At 40.8% G+C, this 11309-nt stretch overlaps 1 long non-coding RNA gene across 1 annotated transcript; it reads right to left on the bottom strand.

Annotated features, from left to right (window-relative positions):
• Positions 1-732: 732 nt before the first annotated feature.
• Positions 733-11291, bottom strand: LOC121138379. Its single transcript, XR_005875427.1, has 3 exons — positions 8927-11291; positions 4683-4752; positions 733-2918 (listed from the first exon to the last, which is right to left on the bottom strand). It is a non-coding gene; the product is annotated as an uncharacterized LOC121138379 (long non-coding RNA).
• Between the last annotated feature and the right edge of the window lie 18 nt (positions 11292-11309).

Here is an 11309-nt window from a genome sequence, read left to right as displayed (position 1 = left end):
TCAGTTATAGAAAAATCAGATTCAAAAAGGTTCCTTAACAATTAAATCAGCATTATTTAACTGATATTAAACCATAATTTCCAAAAACTAAAATTGTGGCTTTCCTACAAATACAAAATGATCTCACGCCAGAGACTTTATTCAACAATAAGGATATTAGCACAAATTTCAAGATGTGGCTATGGGCCAAGAGTATTACGGAAATATGTTTCCAGACTCTACAGAAATAGTACATCTACTGTAACAAGGGCTCTCTAAGCATTAAGATACGAACACTGTACAAACTATTCCTGTGTGGTTGAGACCTAACTTTTTTTTTTCCTGAGACAGGATTTTTCCACATAGCCCTGGCTGTCCTGGAACTTGGTCTATACACCAGGATGGCCTTGAAATCACAGAGTTCGATCTGCCTCTGTGGAGGAGTGAACCCCACAAAGCTATCCGCCCATGAGGGCGGGGACATGTAAACTGACACAGGTAAATATAAAAGGAAAAGGAACCTCTCTTTTTCTCCTGGAAGCCAGCCATGCTTCTAACTCCTGGTTTGTGCGACTCTCTCTCTCTCTCTGGTAAATAAATATATTGTTTTACATATATAGTATCAAATATCATTATACCTCTGCCTCCCAAGTGATGGGATTAAAGGTATGCACCACCACGACCTCACAAAGCCTAACTATTTAATTAAAAAAATTGTTAAGTATTTTTGACTATGGTACAACCAGAAAAAAAACATTATTGAAATATGCGTCACACGCATTGCAACTGGGTAGTAACAAGCATAAGCGTTTAATATGAGGTTCTGCTAGTTTTCATTATTTCTGAAAAGTGTGTGGAACGCCTCTTATGCCAGTGTTTCCCACATTTCCAGGGACTTAACTCTGACCTGGACGTATCACTGATAGGAGGGTTTCTATTTGGTAAGTCTGAAGTGAGGCTGAGATGCTGGGTTTCATAGTTACTTAGGACTTCAGCTGCATAGCAAGGTTTTGAATACACCACACACAAAAACTTTGTAAATGTATACAGGGTATGGAAAGATTTATTTCTTAGTTTCTGTTGTTACTTTATTTATTGACACAGAAGCTCTATTTCATCTTGTGATGAACCACGAGCCCTGGTTAGTGTTATAAATATCCTGTATCTGGCATTTAAGATGATGGGACCCAGGGTCTTGTTGAGCTTCTGAGTGGTTCTAACGATCCAAGAAGGGATGGTAGGGCTGAGGAGATCTGCTGGGATCTCCCATGCCTAGAACAGTTCTTGGCACAGGTATCATTTCAACAAATGATACCAATATAAACCTGGAACATAGTCTACTTCAGATTTCTCAACATTTTGGAGAGTAAACAAAATTAAGTAAAAGTCTCTTATGAAATTTAAGATGCAAACAAAGAAAAATAAAGATAAATTTCCATTGTTTTAATATATATTAAAGGCTAACAATAAAATGTATTTTTAATAACCAGATGTTTGTCCAATGTGAAGGGATGTGGCAAAGAAAAAGCCATACCTGTATTAAATAACCTATGAGACTGGTTACAATTCCAGTGATTGTAGGGAGATGGAATATTGAAAGCACAGAACCAAATCATCATAGGTTATTCTAGAACATGAATAGCCATTTACTGCTCACTCCCGTGTGTGACTAGCTTTGTGAGTATTAGGGAATCGCTTTCATCACAGGTTATTCTAGAACATGAATAGCCATTTACTGCTCACTCCCGTGTGTGACTAGCTTTGTGAGTATTAGGGAAATGCTCAATTGGCCTAGACTAAGTTATCTCTCTTTTTCTTTTGAGGTGAGAGTTGGGTTAGCACATCAACACTGACAAAGCTGTGTGTTTTCTCAGAAAGACAGAGCTGCCTGACTATGTTCCGACAGAGAGTCAGCCCACTTCATGCTATGGGAAGCTGCACAGATTTCCCATGCCTGCAAACACAGCTCACAGCGCTAGCACTTGGGTTAGGAAGAAACTGCACACCCAGTGCTCTTAGCTGGGAAAGGACAAACTTTTCAGCAGCACCTGTGCCAGAAACCAGACCCTCACACATGACCCAGGAGTACATCAAAATCTTAGAGTTGCTGAAAGTCACAAAAACTAAAGAACTTATTCCTGTCTACAGAAATTATTCCTGTCTACAGAAGAGTACACTCAAAAACAACGGTGCCATAAAGGCAGGATTACGGTCATAATGAAACTCATTTGTTTGAGCGTCTGTTTGCCACCTACAAAGAATAATGCTGTCCAACGGATTTAGCCAAGAAAAGGACAGAAAAGAAAATCCCCTTACTAGGGAGTCAGTATAGAATCACACTGATCTGGAAGAACCATCTGCTGTTAATGGACCAAAACCTACAGATTTTACTTTTCCCTATTTAAATCACTGGTGGTGGTTGGGGGGGGGCTGATTAACAATATTAAAACTGCCCTCAGAGGATTGCTTTATATGTTTTGTTATTTAATCTAAATAAATAGGATTCCCTTAGTTTCAAAATGCATATAACTATCAAAATCCTAACACAGTAACTGAGAGAGGAACAATCTGGAATGCAACAACCACTAAAGCCAATGGGAATAAAGCTCTGCAAGGTGTGCTCTCAAAGGCAGAGAGACATTGCTTAAATGAGGGAAACAACTCGGCCATTAGCAAGAGATGGACTACAACGTCAGTCATCGAACACAATGAAATATAATTAAAAGCACAACGAAAAGCAAGGCAAATACAAAAGAGCATCAAATCAAACGGGGAAAGGGAAACTTACGGCACACATACAAAGTGGCGCTCAGTGACGGCAGAAAGCCTGGGCACGCTACACACACACTTTAGCTGGTGGAAAGGGAGGAGAAGGCCAACAGTGCTGAAGGAAAGCACTGCAGTCAAAGCAGCAACTTGCCAAGGAAGGCGCCGCAGAGCTGAGGAGGACATGAGATGGATTTGCAGTTACACAGACAAGTGAAATCCGATTAACAGAACCCATGACAATAAAAGACCACAATAGCATAGGCATTTACCTTACATGGAGATGAGACACCGCCTCTTTTTTTTTCTAAAAAGTGGTCGGTTTTGTTTGTTTTCACAAATCTGTAAGTTAGTTCTAAGTTCTACTATGATAAGAATGGGATACAGAAACTGGTCAGGGTAGTTCAGTTATTTGTCCTGGGCCAGAAGCTGGAAATGCCTGCCCTTGGCTCAGTCTTGGGCAGAATGGAGCTCTGGCTGTGATCTGGATCCCTGCCATCTTTCTTCCCGTCTTCTACAACCTGCATGTGCACCCTCCGTGTGAAGATGACACAAACTGAGAGGCACCTGGAAACACTGTGGATGAGCAGCCCAGCCCCCCACGCCTCAGCCATTCTGCCAGTCTTATTAAAAAGCCCCGAGAAGAGCGGCCCGAGGGCTCCTGTTTTCTAGGATCCATCCTTCTATGGAGGAGCTGTCTTCTGCTCACTCCTATAATCCCTTCATAAAACTACTTGCTAAACTCACCCTCCCATTGCCCCAAATTTCATTCACTGAGTTCCCAAGACAAAGCACATGGAAGCCACTGCTCTGGAGTGGCTCCGACGGTCACTGACTTTGTGTGACAGCTTTGCTCTCTGAGATAGGAACTCTTGAGACAAGAAAACGTCCATTGTACTCAAGGACCACGCTCTGCTAGATTTCAAAAGCAAGCACACTATTTCCATGCAAACAACAATGCCCTATTGACACAAAGAAGCATGAGCAGAACACGCAGGTTTCAACCCCGATCTATCTCTAACAACACCTTTATTTGGGGGTGACCTTGAAGAAGGAATATTCTTTTCATTCTCTGTGAAATTAATTACAAAGTTATAAGGCTATTCGTTGATCAATGAAAAAAATTAGGATTAACCTCTGAAGTCCAGTTGTCTTTTAGATTTTCCTAGCTAAACCCTGGCAATAAAATAACACAATCCTTAACTGCAGCCTTGGCAAGAGGCTTATCTGCCATTTGTGATAAATTATATTACAAACTGAATCTATATAAATATATTCAATGAAAACTTAGCATCTGAACTAAAATGTAACAGAAAAGTAAACCACCTTCTGAAGCTTGAAAATTTAGAATGAAAGATGCACACCTTAACATTTATAACTTTTATACTGATTGTAAGTTATGGCAACATTTTAGAGAAACTAATTTAAATAAACTATAAAATTACCCTTTGGGTCAAGACCAGGCTGGGGAAACCCAAAGAAACAGTTAACCTGAACAAGGGGAAGCTGATGGTCCCCAGACTGACGGCTGTGAAACCAGCATAGGATGGAAACAGGCCCCCTGAACATGGGTGTTATTTAGGAGGCCTGGTCAGTCTATGGGGCGACTAGTAGTAGATCAGTATATATCCCTAGTGTATGAATGACTTTGGGAGTCCATTCCCCATGGAGCGATACTCTCTCAACCTAGACACATGGGGAAGGGCCTAGGCCCTGCCCCAAATGATGTGACAGACTTTGATGATCCCCCATGGAAGGCCTCCCTGGGGAGTGGATGGGGGGTCAGTGGGAGACATGGTAGGAGGGGAGGGAGAGGGAACTGTGATTGAAATGTAAAATAAGATTGTTTCTAACTTAAATAAAAAATAAAGAAATAGAATTACTCCCTTTGAAGAGGTTATAGGGAAATTTTTAATTACATATAAAATGTTTGTTACCTTAAATCACCTGCTGTAGGCGGCACCTTTTCGGAGTGTTTTAGGTTGAAACTTGTTGTCCTCCACAGACCTGTAAGTTGACAGACTGGTCACCAGAAACGACTATGTGGTGGGAGAACCTTTGGGGGGCAGGGCCTGGGGAAGGAAGTTAGGTCACTGGGTATGGGTGGGAAGGGACTTTAAAGGAGATATTGCTTCCCAGAAACCGAGAGGTGAGCAGCCTTCTCCACAGAGTGCTCCTCACCATCAAGTACTGTGCCTTGCCTCCAGAGGCCCACAACAACAGAAACCAAGAGCTAAAGTAACTCTTTTTTGTGTGGTTATAGTCCATGTCCCGTCACCCCCCCACCATAATCCAATGTTCTCCCTCTGCTGCTCCCAGCCCTCCCCTCCTTCAAGTTTCTCGGGTATTCTGTTGCAGTGACAGGAAGTGGCTAGCTCATAGGAGTCCTCTTTCCTTTCCCTGAAGCACTGAACACAAGGTCCGTGCCATAACAAATTCTTTGGCCAGACGTTCTCATAGGTCCCTTGTAGACAACCTTCAAGTGTGATGTACATTGAGTCCTGTCCTCAAAATCCTAAGGTGTTTCTCATCCTCTACCATCCCCCAACAGCTGGCTGTGTATCCTGGCCTGTCCTCAGCAACAATCCTTCTAGACTGTTTTAAGCAAACCTCCGCAGCACGTGTGTTTCCCCTTAAACATGTTCCATTTCCTGACTGCCCATCCTGCCCCTTGGCTGCCAGGTCCCACTTCACCATGCTACAGGCACAGTTGAGTCTAATCTCTCACGAACACTGTAAGAACTGGCTGTGAAAAAAAAAGAACTGGCTGCGGGGGTTCCTGTATCTACCTCAGCAGCCCTGAATGGACTCTTCCTTGCTGTGATTTAACAAATACTACTGAACAATATTTCTTTAACAGTGGATAATCAGGAATTGTTGAACGAACAAATAGAACTATACAGATACACACATCAGCACCTAAGAAAGAAAGACACTCACGCACGCATGCACGCGCACGCACACACACACACCGGACTTTCTACATAGCAACTATATCCTATTGCAGTGACATTTAAAAACTTCCTTATTTGGCCGGGCAGGGGTGGCGCACGCCTTTAATCGCAGCACTCCGGAGGCAGAGGCAGGTGGATCTCTGTGAGTTCGAGACCAAGCCTAGTCTACCCAGCAAGTGCCAGGACAGGCTCCAAAACAATACAGAGAAACCCTGTCTCAAAAAACCAAAAAAAAAAAAGAAAAAAGAAACTTCCTTATTTGGTAGTCATTATACTACAGGATCCCCTCTAACTAACAAAAGGGTTATGTCCTAACAAAATGACCAGAAACTGAAACTATCATAAGTGAAAAGCACATCTGTGCACACAGGAAATTAAAATCATCTCCAAGATAAGGAAAGAGATCTATAGAAGAAGTCACACCAAATCATGATACCTTATCTTGGACTCATGGCATTCACAATGGTGGGAAAATAAAGTTCTGATGCTTTGGAAAAATTTATGTTTTTTTAATTATGCGTATGTGTGCATGTCTGTGTGATCCAAACTGGGTCCTCAGAAAAAGGAGTACATGCTCTTAACCATTACTCCATCTCTCTGACCTCTTAAAGAAACCAACCATGGCTCAGTGATGGCTGCCTAAGAAACTTAGTATTTTTAGAAAATACTCAAAATGCTATAGTAATGGAGTGGCATTTCTCTGTTTTTACTCATTATAGCCAGCTACAGGAACAGTAGAGTTTACCTGTTCAACAGCCACATGGAGATAGTGGCTGCTGCACCACAGAGCACAGATTTAGAGATCAGACAAAACCAGAAAGGTCTATCAACTGTCCCGACTGTTTGACCAAGAAACAGTTGCTACTTACTGACACATATTTAACCAGTACAAATTCACAGAAGTCAAATCTCCTCTCACACATCAAATCTTACTCTGGTGTGCTGAGCAGGTTATGGGAGGATCACACATATGAATGTCACCACTTGGGTTCCTGATATGTGGGGGCTACTACAAAACAGAGAGAATGGAGGCATGTGACTGGGATGTGTTAATAATTCACAGGGGTCAGAATTCCAAGAAAGATGATCCAGGAATTCTCAGTACGCACCAGTAATGGGTATGTATTTACCTCAGGTTTTACAGTACACTATTTAAATCTAATCAAGTATTTTCAACAGACATGAAGTACCCGGAAATATAAGATATATCATTAATACTACACTGAACAAAATGTTTCAAAATGTTTTGTTAATCAAAAAATATACTGCTCCATAATTACTAATTTCATACGTAGATAGTAACAAAGTTCAACAGGCATGAATGCACAGAATTGGAGTGACACAAAGAGAAATGCAGTTAAAATTACTTGGGACTCTCTCACCTAACTGAACCAAACACTGTTATCCAAATAAATAGCAACCTCACTTGAGAATAGATCAGAAAAATGAATGTTAGAGATATCAGGGACTAATAAACAGTATGTTGCTTATTTAGTACAAAGTTCTAATAAGAGAACTTTACATTTGAACAGGTCTTTCCTTAAATTTACTTTAAAACATCTTATAGTTGCCAAGGACTTAATGTTTAGATTTACTATTTTATGCAGATAAGGAAACTAAGGTTCACGGAAATTAAGTGACATGGGAAGCACATCTGAAGCTCAAAAACCGGGCCACATTTTATTTCCACAAATTTTCCACAGGCACTGCCCTGTTGAAGCAGTAGAACTATGCTGAGCATACAATGTCATGTAAATGTTAGTAATTACAAAAGTCTGTAGTATAATTATGCTGACTGGATCAAATGTGCATTAATAATACTTAAAATGGTAATTAAGTTTAGAACAAACCTCAATAATGGTAATTCAATTTAGAAAAAAAAACTCCCAAGAGCATCATGCTCAAAGGAATCTTTTCTAAATATAAGTCTATAATCTTTTCACAAAGAAATGCAAAGTGATCAATAAAAGGCTTGCCAGCATAAAATTTATTTATGAAGACCAAATTATGTGTAAAAACTAAAGTGGAATTTTTGACTCAGAAGTTATGTTTCTAAAGTGAGTTGTATAACATATCAAATTGCTGTATTTTTTTATTCCATCAGATCTATTTAAGGCTGATGTAAAAGCTTTATTTAAAATGTCAACAATGTCAAGGAGAATTAAAAACGTGAGGAACAAGCATGGCAGATTTATAAAGACTGGATGAAATGCACAGGTGGTCATCGCTGGATGAAAGCAACTGGGAAAACTCATTCTAGAACAGTAGAAATTTAAATATGGGCAGCCTTCCATACTACAGAATATGGGTGAGTGGAATCACAAATTGAGGAAAGCAACTTATATCATAGTCCCATTTTTGTCTTAAAAGAGCGTAAGTGAATGACTATATGCAGCAAATATCTGATAGGTGTTAACATAAATGCACAGATTAAATATGCACATATATATATGTATACACACACACACACACACACACACACACAGTAGCAACAGTGGCAGCCTCTGAGGATTACAGTGTGGTTCTGTTTTGTGCAGCGTTGGAGATGAAACTCAGGGCCGTATTCATACCAAATTACTTTGGCACTGAGACACACACCCGGCTCATTCTGTTTATGTTTCCTAACTTTATACCGTGAGTCTGTTATTTTGAGGATGACACATCACTATAATAAAAGGTTTGGTTCACAAGGTGGAGCTACTGTCGGGTGGCACAAACCTTTAAGAGCTCAGGCATTCATATAGACGGAAGGACCCTAGTTTCTCCTTGTGCCTTCTGGTGGAGATAAAACTGCTTGCTCCCACATGGGGCCTTGCCACAAAGGGGTCACTATCCTCAACCTTTACTGGAGGCTAAATCCATGGTACACTACCTATTCTTGGACTTTGATGACCCAAAATTGCAGGTTACATAAACTACCTTTATAAAACTCATTTGTGCCAAATACTTCATTAGCGGCAAACCGCTAATATGGCATACATTATAAAATATATTTAAACTATTTAAAAAAGAAATTTTGTGGGCTTGTTGATGTCGTTTGTTCCTTTTATTATTATTTTTTTGAGACAGGGCCTAACCTGTAGCCTTAAATAGCCTGAAACTCACTATGTGCACAAGGATGGCCTTAAGCAGCAATCCTCCAGCCTTTGTGTCTTAAGTTCTGTTTTTGTTGCTCTAATACCTTGACAGACGCAGCTTAGGGGAGTAAGGTTTTCCTTTTATCTTACCCTTCCAAGTCACAGTCCCTCAAAGCAGGAAAGTCACAGCAGCAAGGGCCAGAAACAGCTAGTCATGGCACATCTACAGTCATGAGCAGAAGAGTGAATTAATGTGTGCATTACTGAGTTTGGAGGCAGGTGCCTTCCACCTTCAAACTGGGTCTTGTCCTATCAATACACCTAATCACAAAAACTCCTCCCAGACAGGCCCAGAGACCAGCCTAATGTGGACCATCCCTCATTGTAACTCCCTTTTCAAGTGGTCCTCCTTGAAATCAACCTTTGTTTGTTTGTTTTTTTTAACGTTCCGATATATAGGGCTGTGAGGCTTTGTGATAAACTTGATCACAGACACTGAAAATTAAGATTGAAAAGTGAAGACTTACAAAAATACACTGAAAAGTCTACCAAGTTTAGAACAGCAATGTAATGCCCTACTAATTTATTATTTTTTATTAATATACACAGTTGAAGTCTAGAAAATGTGGAAAATGGGCAAAACACTTCAGTTCTTCCTATATATGCATGTGAAATGTTTGCCACATATATTTTCATCCTCATAACTCTCCTTAAAATTAAATAGGCAATTGCCTTAGTTTACTGATGAAAATCAGTATCAGCAATTAAAATAGTGTTGTCTTCAGCAGGCAAAATATCTCTGTGGGTAAAGGCGCCTACCACCAAGCCGACCATCTGAGTTCAATGCCAGGAAGTCCATGGTGGAAGAATGAAGAACTGACTTCCACAAGTGGTCCTGTGGCTTCCACACATGTGCTGTGGTATACATGCATCAACACATATGCATACATACATATATACACACACAGAGAAATTACAATTTTTAAACTATAACCACATTATATAAAGGGCCCCCTTTGTAATTGGAGAAATGCTTAAGAGATATGCCAAGCCCCAATAAAGTGCATTAAAACCCCTCTACAGGAAATGCAAGCAGAAGCACTAGCTAACTCTGAGTGCTTTTGAAAATTGCTAAGACTGAAGAATGACAATTAGAGCTTTCTGGGCGACAAATGCAGCATGAGAAGGAAAGCATAGTGAATGAAATGATTGCTCACTTAGGTAAATACTGGGACAGAGAGTGAAGAGCAGAAGAACCAAGAGTCAGACACTGGAGGGCCTGCAAGACCAAGGTAAGATTTACAAAAACCTCCTGATGTCTCATCATGGGAATATCGGCGTATACTCACACAAATCTAGATGGCAAAGCCTTTTGCTCCTACATGACAAGCCCATACAACATGACACTGATTGCCACAGGCAACTCTCAGTCAGGAGATATTTGTGTTTCCAAACACTACCCAATGGGAAATTTTCAGCTCCTTTACAAGCTTATGGCCACTTCATGCCTAGGTCTCTGCGGATAGATACATGTCTGTAGTCAGTGACTAAAGAACCACGCATGATATGTTTTCTTTTCTGCAAACCTCCTGCTTCAGCCTCCCAAGTGAGGGGATACTAAGTGTGCACCTAGCTGAGGGTAGCGTGAATTACTTGAGATGTAGGGTACTCTAAAGACTGTTTTCTATGGACTGTCCCAAGTGAGGAATGCACAGAAGCCTTCAAATGTTTTCTAACCCCTTCCTTGAAACAGTTCCCTGGTCTCCATTTCCTGCTTTTAGCCATCTCTCAACTACTCTCAATCCCTCATCACATCCCCAGCAGCATCAGATCTCTTCACAAAGCCACTATTTTATGTGAGTACTATCGTGTGTGTGTGTGTGTGTGTGTGTGTGTGTGTGTGTGTGTGTGTGTAGCACTCACCCTCTCTAAGGCTGGCCCCGTCCCTTGCAAAGTACCCTCTGGTTTCCCCGTGCCACTCACCAATTAAATCCCATGCCCCTTTAGAAATGCAGACATGGTCTGCTCAACCATGACTGCTTTGTCTAGTCCTGCCTTCTCTAACCCCGCTCTCTGGAGACCCTGGGCTTCACACATAAGTCCTGCAGTTTAACGTCTCACTGGAATCCATCTTGCTTTCTTCTTGCACTGGGTAGGAAATACAGTCTTTCACTTCTGGATTGCCCACAGCACCCAGTAACAAGAGAAAAGCACTAGTTAGCTCACTATTCCTCCTGACCTTAGGAATGTACAGATACCTTCCACCTTCCATCTCCTGTCTAAGAATTTATCCAAGTGATACATCTGCATACATTTTCAGAAACGTTGTTATCAAGGTACCTATTGTACCACACAAATTACAAATAATTGTTTGTAGAAAAGACCAATTTAAATGAATATTGCAAATAATAGAAACACAAAACGCGGTCTGGATCTGGAGATTTAGCTCAGTTAGTAAGGTACTTTCCTAACATGCAAAGCCCTAGACTGGATCCTCAACCCCACACAGGATCAGGTGGGGCTGCATACATCT

The sequence above is a fragment of the Mesocricetus auratus genome, unplaced genomic scaffold (genome assembly GCF_017639785.1).
Source record: "Mesocricetus auratus isolate SY011 unplaced genomic scaffold, BCM_Maur_2.0 contig_10285_pilon_obj, whole genome shotgun sequence".
NCBI lineage: Eukaryota > Metazoa > Chordata > Mammalia > Rodentia > Cricetidae > Mesocricetus > Mesocricetus auratus.
Note: the sequence above shows the minus strand (reverse complement) of the source record. Positions and strands in the feature narration are given on the sequence as shown.